Raw genomic sequence first — 24,859 nt, 5'->3', positions numbered from 1 at the left:
TTTTGGTTTCTAGAAGGCTGCAGACATTTTGACACAGACAAAAATCACACAGCATCCACGGTAACAAGTCAGTCTGGTTTGGGGTCTTACTGCACCCACAGCTGAAACCCAAAACTTGTGCATTGCAAGTGCCAGCCTTGAGCTTAAAAAACAAGTTTCAATCCAAACCTAGAGGTCTGGCACAACTAAAGGGGCCTGAACAAAACTAACCACATCATTAACTCCAGTGACCCAAGCAGCTGATAGCTCACACAACATTTCCTACCACAAAACAGCACATTTGAACAATGTACCTGTACAGAAGTCACTGAATCAACACAACAGCACAGGAGGATACAGACAACATAGCCAATCACCACAGCAAAGAAACACTTTCTGGAAGCATAATAAAATATTCTGAATAATCTCATGAGTCAGAGATGAATAACATGAGACAGACCATTCAATGAAGTATTTGTAAGACCAGCAGCAAGAACAAACTGCAGAAGGTTTAAATAAAAGCCTTCAAATCAGTAACTTATCAGATATTGAGTGAAACTAGACATGATTTACACAAAGAAAAAATATGACTAATCTGTGACTAATTTTATATTAATCACTGTGTCCATCTCTGAATTGGAGTGCCACTGTATGCAGTTTCTGTCAGCCAGCGCTTTGTTTTAATTCTACAAGCCAAAGCCAAAGCAACAGATTATGCAGTTCATTATCTGTGAAAATGCAGATGTCAGTCGATGGAAGATGCAGAAGTGACTGAAAGACATGGATGACTACTTCATCAATTCAACTGAAGAGCTCATGCCCCAAAACCCATGTTATTGAAGCAGGGTGATGATAAACCTGTGGAATCAGATATGAGAGAATGACAGACCTGAGAGCACCAAGTGCTGGTGCTGCCAGCGTTCTCCCTTCATAGCTGTGTCACATTTGCTGACACTGAAGTGACTAAATCCATGGGTCCTGTTAATCAGACAGCAACCCAAAGCACACAGAAGCTGCAACAGTTCTGTTAGAGGAGACTGCTTTTTTTTAGGGCAAGCTACCACAGTGAAGCACTGCTATCACTGAATTAACACGGGAAGATTATCAAAGTGCTTTCTCTCAGGCACCACTTTGGTTTTATTCTACTACATATGCAAAAGAGCCAGGAAAAGCCTCCCTGTCCCTCATCCCTTCAACCCTGGCACGCTCCATCAAATGCAAAAGGCACGGCTCTATCAGTGGTGCTCATCTCCTAAACCTCACTGGTGTTGCCACACGCTGTTTCCTGTCTTCCTTCCCAACTCTGCTCAAAATAAGCACAAGATATTCCTTGACAAAGAGGCATCAGGCTCTCACATAAGGTTTCCCATAACACTTTCCAGGAACATGCTTGCCCTTCAATTACCCTTAATTGTTCTAGGCATCCTTCACATTGAAGTTCATTCGCAGCAATACTTTGACATTCCTCGAAGGAACTTAAGTCGCTCCAATCACCACAAACTTACAGAATCCTATTACTGAAGCACACACAGCCCAACTCTGTTTCCAGAGCTGGGAAGTGAGGAGGAAGCTTTGCAAGAAGCAAAACTCAAAAGCACTTTCCAGGAAAAGGAACAAAATAACATCCTTTTTGCAGCTGTAAAGAAGAGGCAGCCAAAGGATTAGAGTTGAAAACCCTAGAAATTAGGATCAAGATAATTAGATGTCTTGCCAGCTTCACAAGTAAGTTTTATACATGTACTTTGCTTTTTCTCCATGAGGACACTTGGGTTGTTTCAGCCCATTTAAGTTGGTTACATGCTAATACACATGCACACAACAGGATTCAGCTGTCATGCTTTCATACGCACTGCAAATAATCCTGAAAATACCATTTCTACCAATCACATTGTTCCACACAGTTTTAAAGCACATGATTGCAGAACAAAACCCTCAGCACATATTTCTGGCCTAGATTCTTAAGGAAATTAAGTTTATGTGGTAGTGTTGTTTGTCAGTCCTCACCCTATTAAATTTTCAACTTGCTTGTCAGTTTTGACCACATTTGGCAGAAAATGAAGAGATCCAAACAGGTGTCACATTCCTGCACCTTTGGGGGAAATTATTATGCAGGTAGAGGAGACACATCCAAATCAGTCTCTCACAGGATCATATTCTGCTGCAGGAACGCAGCGATTCCCTCCTTTGGCTGGCCCAGCAGCTGCTCCATCAGCAACCTCAGGGCAAGTCCCACAGCCACCAGCAGCAAACACAGTTAGTCCCACTTCCTAATATCATTCAGGAATTTGCTTTATAATTAACCTGTTACAGCACTTTAGTTAAGGAACAAACAAGGATGTTGCCACCAATATTAAAAACCCTTTCACTAACAATTAGCATTATTCTCAGAGGAAAAACTTCATTAGCTTTCAGTCTGCCCTTTTTTAAAGGGGTCAGTGTCTTGTAACAACGGAGAAACAGCTTTTCTCTCAGGCAAAATAGCAAGGAGGCAGTTCATGACACAGAAAAGATGCAGGCAGAGTACAAGACTCAGGGGCTAAACAAGATGCAAAATCATTTTCCACTTCTAGACCACCACTTCAAGTGCAGACCAATTACACAGCGAGTTAAAAAGTCACCAGCAGCAGCTTCCCCTCAAGCTCTCCAGGGTCATAATATGCAAAACTATGTCAGCCACTTGTCAGAGGGCACTTTAGCCAGCCTCCAGACAGGAGGACAGCCACAACAGTTCCATTGCTCCTGCAAACACTCCAGGTCAAGAGCAACATGTGTCCTGAAGGCAGCATAGAGGAAATGCTGGTCCTGCCAGGAGCACAGATGTGTCCTGTGATGAGAGGACCTCTTTCCAGTTGGGATAGTCTGGCTCCACTTATTAATAGCAGGTGCTGGCATCCACAGCCCAGGGCTCTGAACCAAGCACTGCAGTGTGTCAGGAGCAAGGTGGTGAGGTTTATGGAAAAGAGCTTTTCAACACTGCACCTGGGAACAAGAAGACACAGCCTGGGCATAAAAGTAAAGTTACCCCACAAAAACAATAAGCCTTAAATCACAATGAATTTCAACCAACAAAATTCATTGTACCACATCCCGAAACAGAGTCAGGTGGGGATATCAAGACCAGGCTGGATGGGGCTCTGAGCAAGCTGGGATAGTGAGAGGTGTCCCTGCCCACAACAAGGTGTTGGAACTGGATGGGCTTTGAGGTCTCTTCCAACCCAAACCAGTCTGTGATTGTATATCTGACCCCAGAAGGCAGCATCTTCACCTATGAGCTTTCCACTCAACTTAGTCCAATAAACTCTCCTACTTCACCCACCCAGTTTTCCCTCTCATGGAAGAACAAGCCCTAGCCACCATAGCAGCCAGGCAGAAACCAGCTCAGTGAGAGCCACTTTCATATTTCACATGAAATATAGATAAATAAATATTTCATACTTAACTGGTTGGTTTGTTTTGTGGAAGAGCAGTTGGTTTTGTTTTTTTTTAAGGAAAGAGGCAAACTTTGTTTAGACTCCAAAATGAAAGGTCAGGCGTGAAAGAACTATTTAGAAGATGCTGAGGGTCAACAAGTGCACCATTAAGTATTTGTTGTGTTATATCTTCATTTAGAAATCACCTAATAACCATCTTTCCCACAGGGAAGAGCTAATATTAGAAGCAGGATACATCCCAAACAAGGATGTTTCTATTAAACATCCTACAAACAGATGTTCCTAGAATCCAATAATTCAGCCAAACAGATTTTTAACTCCTGTGTAAAATTTGGGAGACAGCAAAAAAGACTTCAATATCACTTAAATTAATTATTTCCCACCAGGGAAACTGAGGAAGGGACCATCTTCAGGAGAGGCAGTGAAGCACAGGGAGATCCATCCCCTGTGCAGAAGGGCTGGGCGAAACCTAAGCCTCTCACTGGAAGGCTGCAGGGTCTGTCCCTTTGAGCTGTACCCAGGAGCATGCGCTGCTGTCCCATGGAGGGGATGGTGGAAGCAATGGAGATGGGAGAAGGTCTTTCCAAGAGGTCTTTTCAGGGAAAGTCACCACCAGATCTCTCACCTCCTGCAATCCAAACCCACCCTCATTACTGTACAGTCATTTAGTCTGTCAGAGACCCCTCCACACACAACATGAGAGACTGATTCAATGATGGGGCTTCTGTCTCAGCTCCTTTTATCCTGAAATTTCCTCTAAGAATCCTATAAAATTATGGGGGGAGAAAACAGCATTCTGTACCTGACCAAATAGTAAAACACAGCTCCTGCTCTATCTAGAGGGCAAGTCATCACTTGCAAAAATTTTGATTTCTATGAAAGCCCCTAGCTGCTGAGCAGCAACACAACCTTCACTTCCCACACATTCCTTGTTTACCATCCTTAGGTACCTAGCATCTTTCTAACCCAGCAAAGACAAGGTCTAGGAGACACTGAACTGGCATCCTCTTCTAAATCTGGGGCTCTGCAGGTCAAGACGAGTGTAAGAGAGGACTACATCAATGCAGTGCTCTACAGAGGGTGGTCTAGATGAACCAGGAGAACACAAGAAATGACGTGCAGGGAAGAGAAGGACAAACTGGGAAGACCTGTACGAGCTGTGTGTGCAGCACTGCACAGCTTGCTATGTGGAGATGCCTGCTAGCTCTCTTCTGCAGAGAAGACATCTCAAGCACAGGGCTCCCAACATGCAACACACCACATTCTTTTTTAATTCAGGATTTCCCCCTGCTCTTCATGCAAGCTGAGGACCTGCAGGCTGAGAGATCATCTGCAAGATGGAATTACTAAAAGAGCTTCCCGCAGGTCCTCATTAAACCCCAGTAATCCTCACAGCCATGACAGCAATGCAGCTGGTGATAATGCATTTCCCCTTTCTGCTTGCATCACTGATTATTACTCATTAGGGCACTTATAATCCTTATATAGAGTTCGTTTATGTAGCCTAATTTGCTAAGAAGTAATCACTCTCCTCCTCCTCCGGTAATACAAAAGAGGGCTGTAAAGTGATTTCATTTGCTGTTTATTCCAAGGCTCTCCTTCCCAGAAGCTTCTTTCAGATGTTCAGTCTGAAGCCAGATACATTTGATCATTAGAAAATGTCTGAGACAAGCCCTACGTTTCACCCAGTTTTGTGTGGAAAAGATGAGTAATTTAGGAAGCTTTACATCTCCGAGTTTACTTCGAGTTGCTTGCCAAAAGAAATCCATGAAATTCTTCCTTAAAAAAAAACAACCACCACTGCAGCACTGAAGAATTCAACTCTCCACGCAGAGCAGGGTAAATGGAGTCTACCTAGCGCTCAGAAGGAGCTGTACCCGTGCAGAATGAGCACAGGACAGGAGAGCAGGACAGATACCTGCACCACATGCAGCACGAGAGCAATGCACTTGTGTGTCTGCCCAGAGCTGTGGCTCCGGAATTACTGTCTGGGGATCACACTACAGCAGGGTCTGGCTTCGGGTTCAGGGCTCTGCTGCCAACCCATTTGGGGGCTCCAGCACATCTTTTCACCTCGTTGTTCCAGGCTTCCCTCAGGGAAAGCAACAAAAGACAGTCTAAACCCAGAGCTGGTTTTCTGTGCTTAGACTCCAGTCCTGTGCGTGCAATCCAGACTTTAAAGGCCCATCTCACTATAGCTTTTCCAACAGTTTTGGGACAATAAATATGCTGGATGCTGAAAAGGTCACTGCTGAAATAATCACTGTCTTGCACTGACTACCACTCCTTACAAATTAGCTGAAAACAGGGAATACAGATTTATATCCAGCCTTCCCTGTAATCCAAGAGTGTTCACGACAGATTATTTTGCTTCTGGATGAGTCCTTGCTGAGCCCTCAAAATTTCCGTAAACACTCACCAAGGAAGAGAAAATGAATGATTGGATTGCAGCACCTCATGACACACAAACCTCAAAGCTTTAGCTGCTTAAAACCACCCACACCGAGCAAAGGAACAGGCTGTAGTTACAAACTCCATACAGCAAAAATAGTACTACCAAGACAAAAGGGAGAAAATGGTTTTCTAAGAGTAGAACAATTCAGGCAGTTGATATTTGCAAAAGCCTCCTTCTACATGCCTCTATGCTTCTGTTTCCAAACAGTCTTTCCATACTGCAACAAATTTTGTGTAATTACTAGCTAGGTACTGAGAAACTTAATTGTACTGTATTAACAACTGAGGTTTTGACTTCCTATCCAAGGGCTCTACTACTTTTAATTAAACTTGTACGTTGTAACCTTGTTAAGCCTATGCAAATCCAACACTGTGAAGTTGGCTCTAATAAATCCAGAGGTAATACTGGAGCCTCCATACAAGGATCCTGAAACAGAGTTTAAAATAAGCTTTGTTAGTACAGATATAACCAAACAAACACACCAGAGTGCAGGATATGGTTTTGAAGGCTGAACTTTGCACAATCCATCCTCAGTATGTTTTCAAAGGGTCAATGAGCCACTGCAAGTCTCCTCAACTCCTTGTTTAAGCTGAACAACAAAGTTTTCCATCAGATTTGCAGCAGATTTGAGGACTGCAGCTGATTTCCCACATGGCAGCCATGCAAACCCCAGGACCCAAGTGAGGTAAGACCCAACAGCACTGTAAAGTCAAGGAGGGAAGAGAGCATTGAACAAGATAAGCAGGGGAGTCTGCTAACCCAGGCCAACACCGACCATTCTCTCTGAGCATAAAGGAACCAGGTTTGATTCAAAGGGCACTTTTTACAAAGTTACAGCACTGACTTCATGGAGGACCACCTAAATATCCATTTCCTCGAGCCAAGGCTGGATTAGTCCCAGAAAGCCAAGTTCTGATGCTCACACTTGCATGTCATGAAAGCAGAGGGAGAAGGTGCCAGGGCAGGGCTAAACCAATTTTTAATATTTTCCAAGTCCTTTCATGTCAGTCACAGATCCTTTATAGTCAGCGTTGTGAAGATGCAGTCTAGTCCCTAACCCTGAGGGAGAATGATCCAGACATGTGTGTGCCCACTGATTCAGCAGCTGGAGCTCTCTGCTCCCCCAAACAGCTGCAATTATCCCCAAGATGATGTGAAGGGGCAGGGTGGGATGGGAAAAGGAAGCAAGGTGGCTGTTTGGCTATCTGAGAGCCCTCTCTGAGGATGCTGCCCTTAACCTGGGCTGCAGGGAGAGATTCTCCCCATGGCATGGCATCCATGCTCCAGAGTGCCTGGCCAGGGGGAGGAAGGGCTGTGCTGCAGGCAGGCACATCTGGCAGGCAGCTCCCATGGGCAGCCACTAGCTCCAGTAGGGTGAGATTGCTCTGGGACAGATGGGGCAGCAGGGAACTCTGCTGCAAGCCCTCACCAGTCATCCCCTCCACCTTTGCTGCATCTAAATTTGATGGAACTGATCATTTGGGTGCGTACAGACGTCAAAGCAAACTTAAAGCCCCACATGGCATTACATCTGCAATGGTTAAGAACCCATTTTGGCAAAGCATGGGGCTTTCTGGCAGGCAGAGCCAGGAAAACAACAAGTAAAGGCCTATATGATTGTTCCCACTGATCCTTCTCAGTAGTCATTTCATTACATCACTATTTTCCTAACTAATAAAGATCAAACCGTAATTTTTGTTATTTTAGATTTATAGTTTCTCTTAAATGAAAGGTATTCTTATGCCAGGAAGAGGCAAAAAGGAGATTTATTTGCCCTACAGATACCACGGCAAACTTAGTTCAGAATTAAAAAAAAACAAGGAAATCATTATTTCCCCAGCCTCCTTAAAAAGGGACAGAACAGTGAACAAGAAGCCAAGATTATTAGCAGCCAGAAGAAGGAAAAAAAAACCCAAACCAAACCAAATTGAAGAAAAAGAGCAATAAGAGCCTTTGTTCCCAGGAAATCCTTTTAAAGAATTGAGGAGACTCCAAGCAATGCAGCTGTACTTCCTGTGACCTGCAGCGTTCCATTTGGGAACACAAGGAGGGTCACGGCCTGGGGACAGCTCGGTACAGCCACGCTGCACACACAGAGCGCCCAGCACGGGAACACCTCACACCAGCTGAGACATGCTGGGCTGCAGGGGCAGGGAACCGCACAGCTTCGGAGCTGGCCTGCAAAGGGGACCCGCTCAAGTCACACATGGCAGCAGGATTCTCTCAGGACTCAGAGCTGGGGTTGCTCACCCTGCAGAAAAGAAGGCTCCAGGGAGACCTTATAGCACCTTCATGGGCTATGAGAGAGCTGGAGAGGGACTTTTGACACAGGCATGTAGTGACAGGGCAAGGGAGAATGGCTTTAAACTGAAAGAGTATGGGGTTACACCTGAAATCAGGAAGAAATTGTTCCCTGGGAGGGTGGGGAGGCCCTGGCACAGGCTGCCCAGAGAAGCTGTGGCTGCCCCACCCCTGGAAGTGTCCAAGGCCAGGCTGGATGGGGCTTGGAACAACCTGGGATAGTGGAAGGTGTCCACTTGGCAGGAAGGTTGGAACTGGGGGATGTTTAAGGTCCCTTCTAACCCAGGCCATTCTAGGACTCCTTTAGAGCAGAGTCAGCAGCAACAGGGGACAGCAAAGCTCGCTAACAACACACGGTTAATAAAACACCACCTGGATACAACACACCAACCTCACTCCCACGGTCAGGCAAGTTGGGTATTTGTAAGAGAAATATCACTAAGTGATAAATTCAGCCCACGATGAACGAGGCCACATTAGCAGGCTTCTTGCAAGGAAAAACATTTCGAAATGACACAAGCAGCTATCCACACAATACACTTTATAAAGCACACACAGCCCCAGGAACATTGCTTGATGTATTATTGATAGGCAGAGCCACTTCTGAGGCAGCACAGACTTTGAACAGCACTGCAGCAAGAGGGGAGAGTACAAGCGAAGGGAACAACAGAACAGGAATGCTAAACTGCTGCAGGACTTAGATAAACAGACCAATTACCCGAGAGTTTGTCCACACTGAGGAATTAACTCAAGCACTGTCCCTGACTTGTCCTCCCATCTACATCTTGAATTAGAGCACGGCGCTTAACTTTAGTTGGCAGGAGACACAGGCAAATGTTTGATTAAGCACATTTAAGCAGTGCCTAAGCACTGCTGCAGGCAGGCAACACTCAGGGACCCCAAAGCCCTCCAAGTATTCCCCACTATTTTCAACACAACTCCATCATACCCTGTGGACAAACTCAGAAAGCAACACAACATACGTACACGTATTTATATATATTTGTTTTAGAAGTTTAGTGCTATATATAATTACAGCAGAACTTTCAGACCCCTTGGCATCCTTAAAAGCACAGTTACTGCTATCCAGAGCAGCATCCTTCCTTCAAAGGATGCCCAAGATCGCTCATGTTTGATTCATTTGAGAGGGACGCACAGCTGGAACAGGTCTCCTCTGCCCCGCACCACTGGAAGAGTGGCAAGACAATCATTAAGCATTTTGGGCACACAAGCCCTTCACTGCTAGCAGGAGTCAAGTTCAATATATGTGGGCGAGATCACTCGAGCTTAACTCAGTTCTGAAGGACACATCAGCATGAAAAAAATGGGAGGAGAGGCTGCTGGTCCCTGAGGAACAGGAGGGGGAGGCAACAGTTATGCTTGCTTATAACAAGGAGGCATTTCACTCCAACTGAGATCCCTTGAGCTGGAACCCAGCCAGAAAGCCCAAATAATAGCCCTTCTGCTCACAAAACCACCCCTGAATCTTGATTGTTCACAAGCTGTCTGGAACACAGTTTTAAACTCATTTAAAATATAACAGGGGGGCAAATTTCCTACTTCTCATCACTCAGAGAAGATATTAAACCAATGTTTTCTTCATTCCTGCTTTGCCTGGGTTTCATTACTCATTTTCCAGCTTTCTTTAAAACTGACAAATTTAAAGTATCAGGGGTTTTATGTATAATTTTTTACTTTGTCCCTGCACAGGATGCCATTGGAAGTATGCAATATTTAAGCATTGCATATGCACAGATATGAAATTTTTGCTTTTACCTTGATTGAGCATTTGTTTTGTTTCTTCAAATTACCCAGCTTGTGTCTTTTACAGGAAATTAAATTAACACAAAGTATCTTTTAATAATCATAAAAGCTTTCCAGCAATTCAATTTGCAAAATGACAGACCAGCATTCTGCATCACAGTAAGCAGTTTATCAAGCTGTTCTGACAGCAGATCTTGTTCAAAGCCTTGTCCAGAAATGTAACACTACCTCCTACTATTCCAGGCGTGCAGTCAATGACAGAAAACAGTTATGAGACACAGCCAAGCACATGCTCTCTCTTCACAGCATTAAAATCTGGAAGTCTCTCTCCCAGCTATGACCCAACTGAGCTGCAGCCAGGATCAGCTCTGTGAAGACAAGTTAATATGGACCTGCTTCATTCTGTTTCCCTGAAAATGAAGCCAGCTCTGCACTGCCGGAGGCCCCAGCCTCGCGTAGGAGGGAGCCTGGCGGTTCCACTCCCAAAACCTGCACGAGGTCTTGGCAGGGACTCCTCAGCACAGGTCAGCTCACAGGATACACACACAAGAGGAAGAGATGCAGGGAAAGACAGCATCAAGGTATGGAAAGGACTCGAAACCACAAAGTAGCTCAGGGACAAAGGGTACTATGTGTGTGTGAGGAATTGCCCCTACCAACCCCATAAAACATGGCCAGGGCCAGCAGCCCAAGCCACAGGAAAGGCCTTGCTGTGACACACCGACCTCTTCACATGCCACTTGACTGGAAGTGCCTTCCCAAAAAGTGTTGCTCCTGCTCTGACAGGAGTTCTGTCTGCCCTCATACAGCACAAGGGCTTCAGGAAGCCAGACAAAAGCCCTGATAGCAGGGAAGCAGTGAAAACAAGGAAGGCAACTTATCCCAGCCTCAAAGGGAATGAGTGGTGAAGCTAAGAGCTCAGTCTGGCCTCGTCCACACAGCAGCAGCTCCAGCATGAGCATAACTGGCTTTTCTGCAAACGCTGAGACATGGAGCATATTCCAAACAAATATTCCTTAGGGGAGAAAAAAAAACAAAGATGCATCAAGTGAGACTTATGGGACAAATACTTTCACTCCCGGGTTCGTGAGTTTTAGCCTATTTTTAGTAAGCTGCCTTTGCAGATGCCAAAAGAACATCTCTCCCCCTCTGTACATACACAGCTGGACATGAATCCCCACAGCCTGGCCAGCAGCATCTGCATTCAGCTTCACAGATGTGAATTACAATAGGAAGTCTTGAGGAGGGGAAGCCTCTTCTCTGGAATTCCAAACACATGTAGTTAACATGGTCCAAGTGCCAAGCATACAGCCCATGGGAAGGAGGGACCCATGAGCGCAGAGTTAGAAAGTTCCTTCCTTGCCACCAGCAGTATCCCCTCGATCCTTTATTACTAAGCAGTGTTAAAAAAGATCAATATGCATGGCTTAAAGACTGAAATACAGAATAGCTCCTTTTCTCCAGGCTCCATTTGCACACAGGAGCACAGCTAGGAGTCAGTGTCCCACTCAGAAGCTGCCTCTCCTTGGCCATCACAGCTCTGCAGAAAGGCTGCAGGTCTGTTTACAGCCACCAGACCAACACAAGCTCCATGTGGGCAGGAGAGACAGCTCCTTCCCTTGGAGAAGCACTGCTGCATTCCTGGGCTGGCCTGCAGTTTCAGACTCCTCGGCAGCATCCAGCCCTCCCCACTCCCAGCCCTACAAGAAGCAGGTGGCATTGCAAACCTTCCAGAGCAGCACAGTTCAAGGCCAGAATGAACTCATCTGCAAAATTACACTGCTCCATCTCTTGCCTCCACTGCTCCCAGCACACCTTCCTGAACATGCACATTTTTGTACACTTTTTGCTCCTGGAGAAGCCTAAAAACCTCATTGGGAGAAATCTGCCCACTCCAAAAACATGAACCAGCAAAGCCCCATGCTTCTGGGAGCTGTCTCTGACTCCATCCAGGGAAAACCATTCCAGCCTACAATGGCTCCTTAATGCCACCACTGCTGGGAAGCCCAATACCCTCTCATCACAGTGCTTGGAAAAGGAGGCAACAGCCAGAGCCAGTCCCAGCAATGCACTTTCCCACTGTCCTGGGGAATGCCAAGCTTCCCGCTGAGAGTCTGGCCATCAACCAACCTCCAGCATTTCCTGAGCCTGACCAGAGGCTCTGCAACAAGAACAGTGCTCTCACCCACCCCCTGGAAAGCTGCCCTGACCAGACTGTTCTCCCCTGCCTTCCACATCCCTGCCACATGCTCCACTGCTCTGGAGCACCACGAGGAAGCTGGCATACACACTGGCATGCAAAATCCCACCAGGTAGGCAAAGCAGCTCCAGTTTGGCCCACACCAGCAGGACACACAACCTGACCTCTCCCTCCTCCACAGGGAGGAGTGTGCAGGTCCGCAGATTCACCCTGAGCAGCCCCATAGGTTTTTAGTTACTTTAGTTCATCTCCAGTACTCCTCTGCCTCCCTATACCCACAGTCCTCTCCCAGAAATCTGCCTCATTTCCCACAAACGCCTACACGGCGAGCTTGGCGTACTGGCTTGTCTCAAAACCTCATCAGGCCCCAAACAGGGACGGCCAACTTTTAGAGGAGGATTCACGTTTCATTTTTCATAGTCTCAAAGCTATGCAACATGTTGAGTCTGTGCTGTAACCTCCTGTTTATCAGGGAACGACTAACAGTTTAATTTGGATTAATTTCACGTATGGCTTCTATCAGACCTGGCAGAACCTCTGGCTGCCCTCACGCTTCTGTATAAACATCAACAAAATCCAGGCATGAGGATCTAGATACCGGAGGAAAATGTCTGCCTCAAAACTTTGCAGCACAGGCAAGACAGGAAGGATTGAAGGAAGGACACTGCAAATTACAGCACTCTGAATTTCCCTGTGTGCCCATGGGAGGGTAGGGACACGCACTGGGAGGATGGACCCCATGGCAGGTGGCACTGCCAACTCCAAAAGCCAGCAGGGTCCCCTGCTCTGCAGCAGCTCAGGTTGCGCTCTCACCACCCAACAAGCCCAGCCCAGACCCCCTACGTTCCCTGGGGGACCTGTTCCTTGCCCCTCACTTCCACACCCAAGGACTTCAGCAGCAGAGACCCCACCGCCCTTTCAGTACCAGGGTGTCCTCCTCCCTTCCCAACCATGACCCTAACAGCTTGCCCCAACAAAAAGGACATGAGCAAAGGCATCTCCATTTAGACCATCACTAGGTCTCCATCCCCAACAACCTCTCTCTTCCAAAACCACATGGCAGGTCAAACAATGCAAAGTGGAACTCTCACTAGAAGCAGAAGTGGTACTTTCATTGGGTCTAGCAGGTATTTTATGGACAGCACTCTTACTTCTCACTCTGCTTACAGCAAATAACACCTCTCCCACAAAGGGCTCCAAGTCTTAGGGCAAAGAGAGAACAAAGTAAGGCTCAGAGGGAATGTGGTTCCTTCCCCATTCCTTCCTTTTAACACAGAGACAGACGCCCTGTTTTGCTCCTAAATGCACACTCTGCAGGAACTACATGAACACAGCTGGATCTGAGGAACGGAAATGTTGTTCCTCACCATGTGCAACAGTAAAGCCAGGCCTAATTACCACAGCCATAGGAAAATTATATGGAACATTTTTAGTAAGAAGAGAAATTAACTGCAATATCACAGCCAAATTCCAATTTATCATCAGCAGTCCAGCTGGATACACTGTCCTAAACAAGTGGGAAGCCGATCCCAAACTACTGCCATGTGTGCTGCAGCTTCCTTACCCTTTTTAGTCATAGAATGAGCTGAGTAGGAAGGGACCCACAAGGACCATTAAAGTCCAATTCCTGGCCTGCACAGGACAGCCCCAAGAATCCCCCCCACACCTGAGCTTGTTGTCCAAATGCTCCTGGAGCTCTGGCAGCCTTGGGGCTGTGACCGTTCCCTGGAGAGCCTGTTCAGTGCCTCTGGGGGAAGAACCTTTTCCCGATATCCAGCCTAACCCTCCCTGACACAGCTCCAGCCATTCCCTCAGGTCCTGTCCCTGGTCACACAGAGCAGAGATCAGTGCCTGCCCCTCCTCTTCCCCAGGTGAGGAAGCTGCAGAACTGCTGTGAGCTCTGACCTCAGTCTCCTCCTCTCCAGCTGAACAGACCAAGTGCCCTCAGCTGCTCCTCGTGTGGCTTCCCCTCCAGGCCCTTCACCATCTTCATGTCTCTCCTTTGGACATTCTCTGAGAGCTTTACATCCTTCTTACATTGCGGCTCTCAAAACTGCAGAGTCCTTCCCCTCTGAAAGAGGCATGGAGATACACCAGCGTATCAAGGCAAGCCCCTACAGAAACATCCCCTTGTTACAACTCCTTCTGCATTTCCAGGTGGCCCACAGTCAGCTCAGCCCTGCCTAAACAGGGCCCAACTCTGCTGCCTGTTTTTCTGCTGCCATGCTACAGAGTGAGGCATGCATACACACCAAGCACAACACCTGTGTTCTGACAGCTGCATTTCCACACCAGCACCAGGTTCCACCAGGAGCAAAATGACTTCCTAGGACAGCACAAGACAGTGTCAAACAGCTTCTCTGCACAGAAACGCAACAGGGAGAGACATTTGTTGCAAGAAAGCCAAACACACAGCAATTACAGTTTTTGTTCATCATCTCTCTGTGGTATTTTCACTGGTGAATGAATAAAATATCATTTACAGCAAAAGCGAGATTTCCAGTTGGAGGTTATTTACTTTCACCTCAATCACAGCAGCCCTGGCAAGCTAGATGATGCACAAGCCAAGCAGCAAGTGCTCGCATGCTGGGAACTGTTCAAACAGGAATAATTCAATCTTTTTGTAGTCTCACCCTGGCTAATTTGCCACAAGCTGTCTCTTTTCAGATGCTACATGAAACACAAGAAAAAAACCAAGCTGGATTAAGCTGGTCCGTTTACAATCAGTTCATCTACTGAGAGTTCAGGTCAGTTCGTTTTCTCTGTAAAACAAATTCCTGTTTTCAGCTTTACAGGGTTTAAGGAACAAAAATTTATTGCAGTAACCAAACATTGCTCACCGGACAAGCGTGCAGCGATTACTTAACTAATGCAAACGATTTTCAGTCTGCGTGCAAGGAATGCATGGGATAATTCCAGGGCACTCTCTTCCACCGGCATTTTACAAGTACTTCTTAGGTAGCTATGGAGATGTTACAGCCTTTTTCATTTTGCTGTCATAACTAGACAGCTATTGATTTCTTTGCAAAATTCCTTGGAAGAGTGGGGAAGGGAGGGGGAGTTTCAAGCACCGTGAGGTCTGAGAGCAACAAGCTGAAGAAAATGGGAACAGATTTCAGATGGAGAGTCAGCACGGAGGCTCCTTGCAAAAGATAGCCTTGAACCTGGTCCTGCTTTGGTACTTCTGCAAGAAAGAAGGTAAACATACACACATGTAACAGGGATTGTCTTCCAACAAGCTCCAAAAGGAAAAACATTTCCAGCTCCCACTGCCATCACCCTGCACAAAAGGAGGCCCTCCCCAAGGCCAGGCTGTGGTTTTGCTCCAACACTCTCTCTGGAGGCATGGTAGGACTCTGTCCTCGCAGTCATGCTGGGCTGCAAGATGTTTCCCTCTCCCTCTAAGCAGGTTACATGGAAGTCTCATCCCGGACAGGCCTTGCAGGTAATCAGTGCCTCCTCTGCACCCCCACCAGGCATTACAGCTTTGTGATGGACAACTCTGCATTTCACTCTCCTTCCAACAATAGCCCAAGAGCTTGCTGTGAGCTCAGCACTGCTGGTCCTCAGCAGCTGATTCTGCCAAAAACGATGCTGAGAGAAATGCCTTTCACCTTATTGACCCTTTAAGATAAATCATTCCTGCACATGCAGATTTAAGACCGATCACCACGACAAGAGAGTCTGAAACATGAGATACCGACCTGGAAAACTCTGTGTCACACAGATAAGGACATACAAATGATCATGGATTTAGGCCTCATTCAGAAACTCCCTTGGTAATGAGAACAACAGACAGGCTCTGAACAGATACTTCCCTTTGGATAAAACAGAAAGGAAAGCCTGTTCAACCAAAACATTTTTCTTAAATTCACCTTAGACCCAGTCACAACAATGGAGCCAGAACCCGCAGAATTATCTCTACCACAAACTGCAGGAAGTTTACCGGCACCACCCTGAAAGCAAATCTCAATCTTCTCATCTCCATGTTGTGTTTACAGCCTCATGACTGCTCACCAAAAGGACACTCTCAAGGTCTACTGCAAATGGAAAGTGAGTGAGATGTTGCTGCTGCAGAACAAATCCATGTCTGTTCTGTCCACCTAATGTCCATCCAGATATGCAGCCACATCTTCAATGCTGCTATTTTAACCTGTGGGAAGGCTTGAAAGGGGAGAATAATTAATCATCCTCTAAGCTCCCCAAGAAACTGGCTGAGGACAGGCAATGCCATGGGGCAGCCCCTGGACTCGCCCCATCTCGCAGCCAGGTGCTCCCAGATGTTTCCACCACCCCAACACTGCCAGCAGCATCCCAGCTTTAGAGCAGTACCACAAATCAGGCTGCACTACCCACCAGCTGCCAGAGGCAAGCCATGAGATTGCAGTGTCATAGGGGCACAGGCCAGACTCAGCTACTGCTGCTGGATGGCTACATGCCACAACAGGGGACTGGGGAGGGAAGGGGGCACATCTGCACCCCAAACCCAGCAGCAGTCCTCCCACTCACCCAGAGCAGGGCACACGCCTCCCTGGGACCCCTCACCAAGAAGGGAGGCAGGGCATGGTGCAACTCCCCCACAGCATCCAAATTCCTGCCGCACATCCTAAAAATATTCCAGAAAATACAGTTCTGCTCAGCACCACCAGAGATTGCAGTGGCCCTGCCCAGCACAGGAGGTCCAACACCAGCTCCACCACGAGTGTGGAAACCTCTGAGAAGATGCTTTTGGTTAGGACCTGCTAGTTACATGTTTCACATCCAAGAGAAGGTGTACACCAAGGTAAGCCACTATATGCTTCTTCTGGAAGAGAGGAAAACAAACAATAAACCAAATAAAAAATCGTGTGATATAGAAAAAAAAAAATTCAACCTTTCTTTATAAAAATACAAAAACAAATTCTTAGAGCCAATTTAAGCTTAGGCAAGCAAGAAATATAAATATGCATTTCTGAACTTTCCCCTGTGATGTTTCCTTTACAAACGTAACAAATTAAAAGTGCTGTCACAAATTAAACGAGCTTTGGTTAAGTGGAGGGGAAAAAAATGCTGATGGCTCTGAGATCCAACTGACAAGCCTTTTCAAGTCTGCTCTGATGCAAAACCAACTTCCCAGGGATTTAAATTAAGAGTAAAGAAATATTTTCCTTGGCTTAATCCTGGTTTGGAAGCAGGACAGAGGATACTACAACAAAGCCAGCACCTGAACCCACCAGGAGCCATCCAGCTGCCACAAGTCTTTCCTGGAGATTAGCTGCTCAACACACCCACCTCTTCCTCAGCAAGACCCCTGCTCCACTGTGCCAACAGCTGTGGGCAGGAATGGGGAACACTCAGCACATCCTCCCCTCACTCTCTGTAGGCCACCAACCCAATGACACTGCCTGTGATGCACACCCAGGTCCAGGAGAACAGACATTTCAACTTGGATCTTGAGGAAAGCCACCAGGGACGGCTACTTCAGCCTCCAGCTGCAATGTGGAGGTTCCCCTCGCAGCACAGAGGTCCCCAGGGTGTAGATCACACAAAGTATTTGTCAGCTGTGGGATGGAGCACCTTGCTTTTCCTGGGGAGGATGAAATTTCTGTCTGGTTCTTCCAAAGGGAGCTCTGGGTACCATCCTTCCCCAACCATTTAACAAAGTCTACCAGAAATGCTTCCAGTGCACAAGAAGAGCAAAAAGGTTGAGCATCATGGCCATCAAACCACCACCTCCCACGTGTTTTCCAGTTTGGAATGCAGGTTCCAGCACCAGGAATGTTCCCTGATCCCACATAGCCACAGCCTCACCCACAACTCAGCCCCTGCCTGCCCCTGCATCCTGCACACAGCAGCTCTCAGAGACAGCACACTCCCCCCCGAGGCTGGGGATGGACAAAGATGAATCCATCCTACTTTTAGCACAAGTCTAAAACCTAAACCAGGAGAGTAGAGGAGATGCTTCAAAGCCACAAGAGAACGTTCCAAAATCATGCAAAACACAACTGCACAGCTGACATCTATGAATACCCGCTCATGCTGAGAAGATCCCAAGGTATTTGCTCCCTTTCCCTGTCTCCACAGCACTCCTTCTATAGGAGTAGTCCACCTGATCCAAGCCTAACAGAGAACAGACTCTGCCAGTCTCCATACGGCCAGAGGGATTTCTACCAACCCATGGCAAGTGTGTAAGAACACAGCAAAGCTGTACAGAACCCAGGATCACAAGGACTACAACCATGTGAGATCATAACTATTTTCAGAAACACACCAACAGCTCAGGGTGTTTTCGCAAAAAAGATACTCTTCTCACCTGTTCTTCAAGACAGACATTAATTAGCAGCATTACACTTTGTAGAACCTTAATTTGATCCTACAGACATCTTCACATGCCAACCTCACGACACCCAAAAACATGAAGGCCAGCCTTCAAATGGGCTGTGGGTTCTTCTCCCCATCCCTCACACTCTGCAAAACCTGGGCTAGTCTAAGTAGCTAATTTCCTTCAACAGTGCTCAGACCTTTCTCATGTTTCACAAGGACTGTATTTCTGTCAAAACTTCTTACGCAGCTGTAGCTAGTGAGTACAAACACTTTAGAGAGAAAATATCAAGCCAAGATTCAGTAAAACAGCCTTTCTGGATAACTATGGACTCTTTGAACAGACTCAGTCCAGCAACCACAAAGCTGGGAGAGAACCAGACCCCCATGACCACACCTGCTGACAGAAGATGGGCAGCTGTGTGCACAGCTGTCACAGCACCAAGGAAAGGAACTACCCTTCCTTGTCCTCAAAACACACCCTGGTGCTGATTGGGTAAATGCATATGTGTTCTTGTTTCTGTCCTCCATAACAGAGCACTACAAGGGAAGATTTGAGAATGAGGAGGTTGGGGGGTTGTTTGTTTGGCAGTTTGTTTGCTTTCACAGTTATTTTTCTGTTACCAACTACGAATTGTGTGTGTTGTACATCCCTTTGCAACCATTGCAGTGCCTGTGAACTATCTGGGGTTATATTCTACACTGACATATAAAACATACCCTGTTTTACCCTATGTTTTTGCTTCAGAGCTGATCAGTCTGAGACAAGGCAGGGAAGACCAGACCATTATCATTTCCTCTTATTTTGATGTGTCTGTAACGGAGCAAGAAAGTAAAGCTATTCTCCCAAATCCATCACATTTGGAGCCGTGAGAACTGTTGGATTTAGAAGATGCTGATTCATGCTAGTGGTTATCAGATTTTTCCCATCTGTGACACAATTTGACAGCTGTCTGGCAGCAAAGAGAGTCTCCACTTTGGAGTTCAGATGCTGCAACAGCCGGCTCAAGTCTCAGCCTTCAGTTCTCCCCTCATATTTAGGGAAAAAGCCTATAAAGAAAAATGCAAGTGCAAACTAACTTTTGGATCAGCATACCTGACCTTGGAGCCTTTTATGCACAGGTACCATTTGGCAAGGGGATTTTATTCATGCAAGAGTTACAACACTGTGCCTGCTGGAACAGGGATTACCATCAAAATGTATGCAGAGGGCTGCTTAAAGTCACTGGTTTTGTTATTTTTATCTCCCCTCAAACACCACAAGCCAGAAACTGCTGAAGTGGCCGCTGGTCCTGTTCCTTAACACAACTTGCTCTGCTTAATGATGCAGAGCCACAGAAAGGAACAGAAGCATCTTCACCTTACCACAAACAATTCCTCCCAGCCAGCACCTCTAGTGAGGAGCACTCTCCCAAAGTATCAGCTCTGTCAGCACAAAGGGACCAAGCACTCCATGGCAAGAGCTCACAGGACTCACAGCCAGCAGATATGTTGGTTTGGCAAGGCTGGACTACACAGCCCAACCTCTCCCAAGTTCTCCACCTGCTTCCCCCATTGCATCGCTCAAGGCTAGGGCAGAGTGTCTGGAAAGTGCCCAGCAGAAAAGGACCTGGAGGTGCTGATCAACAGCAGCTGAACATGAGCCAACACCTGCTCAGGTGGGCAAGAAGGTCAATGGCTCCTGGGCTGGGTCAGCAACAGTGTGGCCAGCAGGACCAGGGCAGTGGCTGTCCCCTGTCATGGGCACTGGTGAGGCCTCACCCCAAGCGCTGTGTCCAGTTCTAGTCCTGTCACTGCAAGATGGACACTGAGGGGCTGGAGTGTGTCTGGGGAAGGGAATGGAGCTGGGGAAGGGGCTGGAGCAGCAAGTGGCTGAGGGAACTAGGGGGGCTCAGCCTGGAGCAAAGGAGGCTCAGACGGGACCTTCTGGCTCTGCCCAACTCCCTGACAGGAGGGGGCAGCCAGGGGAACTCAGGCCCTGCTCCCAGGGAACAAGGGACAGGAGGAGAGGGAACGGCCTGGAGTTGTGCCAGGGGAAGGTCAGGTTGGACATCAGGAGGAATTTCTTCATGGAAAAGGTGGTCAGGCCTTGGCAGGGGCTGCCCAGGGAGGTTTGGAGCCCCCATCCCTGGAAGTGTCCAAGGAAGGCCTGGATGTGGCACTCAGTGCTCTGGGCTGGTTGTCAAGGTGGGGATTGGTCAAAGGTTGGGCTCATTGACCTTGGAGGACTTTTCCAACCTAACAGATGCTGTGATTCTATGATTAATGACAAACATGACCCAGGCAGGGGCAGGGAACAGAAAGGCTTTACCTACAATGGGCTGCAAAACCTGTGTCTAAATATAGTTCCACTGAGGAAAGAAATCATATTTTAACACAATTGGTTTATCTTGGCCTTTTAACAGAAACAGAAGTATGGCCAATGGAAAAAGGAGAAAGCTTTAACCCAGCACACTTTCCTCGTGTACAGCAGAAGTCACAAAGTGCTCTGGAAGCTAAAGGACACCAGGAAATTTCATGTGCCCATAGCAAGGGCAATACACAGCATGGGCAACCAACTGTGAATTCAATGTGATGACTGAATTATTAATGGAAAATTCCATCCTTTAAGCACAAATAAAGTACTATTTTGGCAGCAAACACTACTAGAAAAGTAACAAACAGCCACTGTCTTCAGTATGAGCTGAGCCAACACACAGGTCAAATTGTGAGAAAGAGGTGGGGGAATAAAAAGGAGAGAAAAGAAAAATGCATCATTCCCTACATCTCAAGGTATGTTCCCAGCTGAGCACCCTCCCTAGGGAAGGGAGATCCAAAGCAAAGATCCCACCAGAAACCCACCGAGAGATGTCAGGATTTACCGCGATCTCCTGCTGAAGTTGCCTCAAATTGGAAACATACAACAAGTGCAGGTAACAAACCCACGGCAAGAGAAACACTGACCTCCAAGAGGACCAAGGTTTCATTCTGGGTTAGATGCTGACTTTTCCAAACACAGGGCAAGAGATGTAATCTCTGGGGAATAGCATGGAGCCTTTTCTGTGTGATGCAAAGGTTAATGCTTGCAAACCAGACATCTCTGAGGAGCTGCCTGTGATTTCTGAAGCTGTCATTAAATGACCACTCTGTCTTCACTCAAGCCAGGGCAGGAGTTTATAGTAAATGCTAAATAAACATGTGGGCATAAACACCAGCAGTAAGCATGAGGCAAGGCAATGTAGTTCACCTCTGCTGGGCTGGATCCAAAAGCAAAGTCACTAATGGGATGACTAATGGGATGACTAATGGGATCTCACAATTACTAATGGGGGAAGGGGTTCACTATTCAGCCTAAGTACAGGAAGGTATTAAGTGGCTTTAGTTATGAAGGTATTAAGTGTTTTTATGTATCCTCAATGCACAGCTGTATGCACACGTTCCACACAAGAGGAGTGAACAACAAAACCTGCCTGAACCTTCCAATAAACCTGTTCCTTGCTTTTGTAAGTTTACAGATGTGGTTTGGCCAGGCAGAAATAAGTCAGATCATAATTGTACGCTTTAAAGCAGCCACATCACTTCAGTTTTGCTTTGAAGCCCTGACAGTAACCAAGGAAAGTATGAGAAGAAGCTGTCTCAGATATACCAACCTAACTTGTACATCACCATTCAGTAGCTGAGGCAGAAGTTACCAGCACCTCCTTAAGGGCATGCAAATTCGGCAGTGGCACAGGGGCTTTACTGACCACTCCTAACACCACAGGATGTTTTATCAGCCCCCTAAATCCTGCCTAATATTTGGGCTCCTACTTTCTCTGTTGAAAACTACTGCAAAACAACAGACTCCCCCATCAGAGGCACTTTGGGGTTTTTGCACTCCTTTTGAACCACCTCAGGAGCCAGGGATATGTTTTTGGACCATCTGTACCAGATTTAGGATCTGGCACCCTCTCTGTGCTCCCTCCACCTTCACAGAAAAACACATAATGCAAAGCACAACACAGAAAATCAGGCAGCTCCTCAAAGCAGTTGACAGCAACACTCCCTTGTGCTCAGTAAGCCAAAGGCCGGGTTTGATGCAATCGCACCACTGACAAGAAAGTGACTAAACCTTCGTTGGTTTCAAAGCTCTTCAGGGGAAGGATTTCCACTTCACTGAAAGTGTTCCTTTAAGTGGTGAAAGAAACATCAGAGAACCCCCACTCGGATGGATTAAAGAGACAAAACCTCCTGAAGGACACTGCACCCAGCACCTCATCACACACAGCACTGCCTGTCCTCAGGCCACCCTGACCCGGCCAGTGAGCAGTGACCAGACTTTGTCCTGCTCATCACCAGGGAGCAATGGGACCAGACAGGCCGGCAGCACCACCTGGGAACCTCAGTCTCCTGGGAATGGCTGTCATTTCAGGAATGTTAACAATTATCCTCGTGTTGCCACGGGTCACAGGTAAAGCCTCCCCATACACCTCCACAGATATCTTCACGGGCACCTCTCTCCTTCCTGCAAGGTGTGTCAGCACAGCCCAGAAAGGAAACAGGACTCACATCTAAGTAGGAAAAAAGATGATTTTCACCACGGTTCCCTGCCCCATGTGACATCCCTGGTTTCAAGGCACTCCACCCTACATTTCAGGGACAAGCAGAAATGTTACTCACCGAGTTTCTTCCAGAGCCCGGATCTGCTGCAGACACATGTGCACAGGACAAACCAACTTAAACCTTCCTCAGCACAACTCTTACACCCAGATGCAGCAAATGGATGAAATCCCAGGGCTCAAAGCAAGACATGGGCTGCCGAAGAGGCAACCTGCTCCTCAGGGCCCCCTCACAGCCAGGCAAAGAGGTGGGGCTCCCGCTGCCTTTGGGGAGGAGAGAAACACCAACTTCACTCTCCTGGCATGGGAACATTGATCTTAATGTGTGAGCAACACAACAGCCACTGACAGTCACTGTCACTGCCAGGAGATGATCTCTCCAATATAGCTTTTCAAGAAGCTGTGCTAAATCCAAACTCCACTGGGTGAGTACTAAGCTGAAGTAGGGAGTGCCCTGGCTCTTTGTTTCTTACCGATGCGAAGAAGTTAAGAGGCCAAAATCTTTGCTGCACTTGAAACAGAGAGTTTAAGCAGATTTCTGCTTTCCTACTTTCCTGAATGCCTCTCAAACCAACCTGTCATGCTGCCTCACTGAGAGCACCAGTTTGACTGAAACCTCTACTTACATGCCTTCAGAAATGTAAATCCTCAGGATACAGCTCCTACCTTTAATAGAGGCAATAAATCCCAAGCTGACACACTGGGACATCTTCCTCTTCGAAGCTCCACGGTGTAATCACGGAGAATATTCCCACTCCGTGCCCCATTTCTGCTGTTTACTTTTTGGAATGCAGCGACACTTGTATTGCTCAATATGCTGCCAGTGCAATCCACACAGAGCCTACACGCGGTGCTGCTGTAGTGGCTGTGCTCGGGCCAGAATAAGGAGAGCCAGCAGAGTCTCTGAAGGCTCAGGCACAGCCAAGCCCCAGCCTGAAATTCTTCCTCTGTGTTCCTCACTCACACGAGGGAGCACACACGTGTTACACCACAGCCAAGCGTTTAATGCCAAAGCTTCCCTTCCCCCCAGAAACAGCCACGGAGGTGTAAAGCACCTTTTTACAGCTCCAGCTGCACCCCAGCCACGGTGTGAGCAAGCACAGCTATTCCAGCTTTTAGAAGTCGCGGCTCGAACAGAAACAGACCTCGAAAAAGTAAGTACAGGATGTAAGAACCCCAGGCCTTAAATCAAACCACATTTGTCAGCTCCAGATAAAACCCATAACTGCAGTTTCACAGCATCAGTGCCTGAAGCGTCCTACTAGAGCCTGAAAAGATTAAACCGGAGACCGCCAACCTCTCCCCAAAACTTCCCGAAAAGTTATGTCGGGTCCAGTACAGAAACAAGGCACAGAAGATCGGGAGTGCCGAAAGCACTGCGAGGCGGCACGGGAACAGGGACACGCAGCGGGGAACACGGGCACGCAGGGGGGACAGAGGCTGGCGGGCTGGGACACGGCACGGGAACAAGGACACCAAGCGGGGACAGAGGCTGGCGGGATGTGGCGGGGCAGGCTCCCCGCTGCCCCCGGCTCCGGGCACACGCGGCGCTCCCGTTCCCGGGCCCGGGCTCGGGGCGGCTCCCGGCCCCGCTGCCGGGGGGCCCCGGGCCATGGCGGCGGCAGAGGAGGAGCCGCCGGGGCAGGGCACGGCGGGGCTCATCCCGCCGGGACACGAAGTTGCCGCAGTCGGCTCCCAGCGGTCTCGGAGCGGGTCCCGGGAACTTGGCTTACCTGCGGCCGAACCGCGCAGAGCCCTCCCGGGGCGGCAGCGCCTCCGCCGGCTCCGGGCAGCCCCCGCCGCCGTCCCGCCCGCGCCGCTCCGCTCGGGGCCCGCCCCGCTCCGCCCCGGG

General features: G+C 47.7%; 1 protein-coding gene across 12 annotated transcripts in view; it reads right to left on the bottom strand.

Annotated features, from left to right (window-relative positions):
* Positions 1-24,832, bottom strand: part of PPFIBP1 (PPFIA binding protein 1) — a 102,638-nt gene extending 77,806 nt beyond the window's left edge. For all 12 annotated transcript variants that reach the window (XM_042050813.1, XM_042050817.1, XM_042050816.1 and 9 more), the window contains exon 1: positions 24,741-24,832. The gene's annotated coding sequence lies outside the window, so the exon portion shown is untranslated. The remainder of the gene's footprint in view (positions 1-24,740) is intronic.
* Positions 24,833-24,859: the final 27 nt, after the last annotated feature.

Source organism: Corvus kubaryi, unplaced genomic scaffold (genome assembly GCF_017639235.1).
Source record: "Corvus kubaryi isolate FWS band 111438036 unplaced genomic scaffold, C.kubaryi_AGA036_p1.0 74, whole genome shotgun sequence".
Classification (NCBI taxonomy): Eukaryota; Metazoa; Chordata; class Aves; order Passeriformes; family Corvidae; genus Corvus; species Corvus kubaryi.
This window is presented reverse-complemented; position numbering and strand designations above follow the sequence as displayed.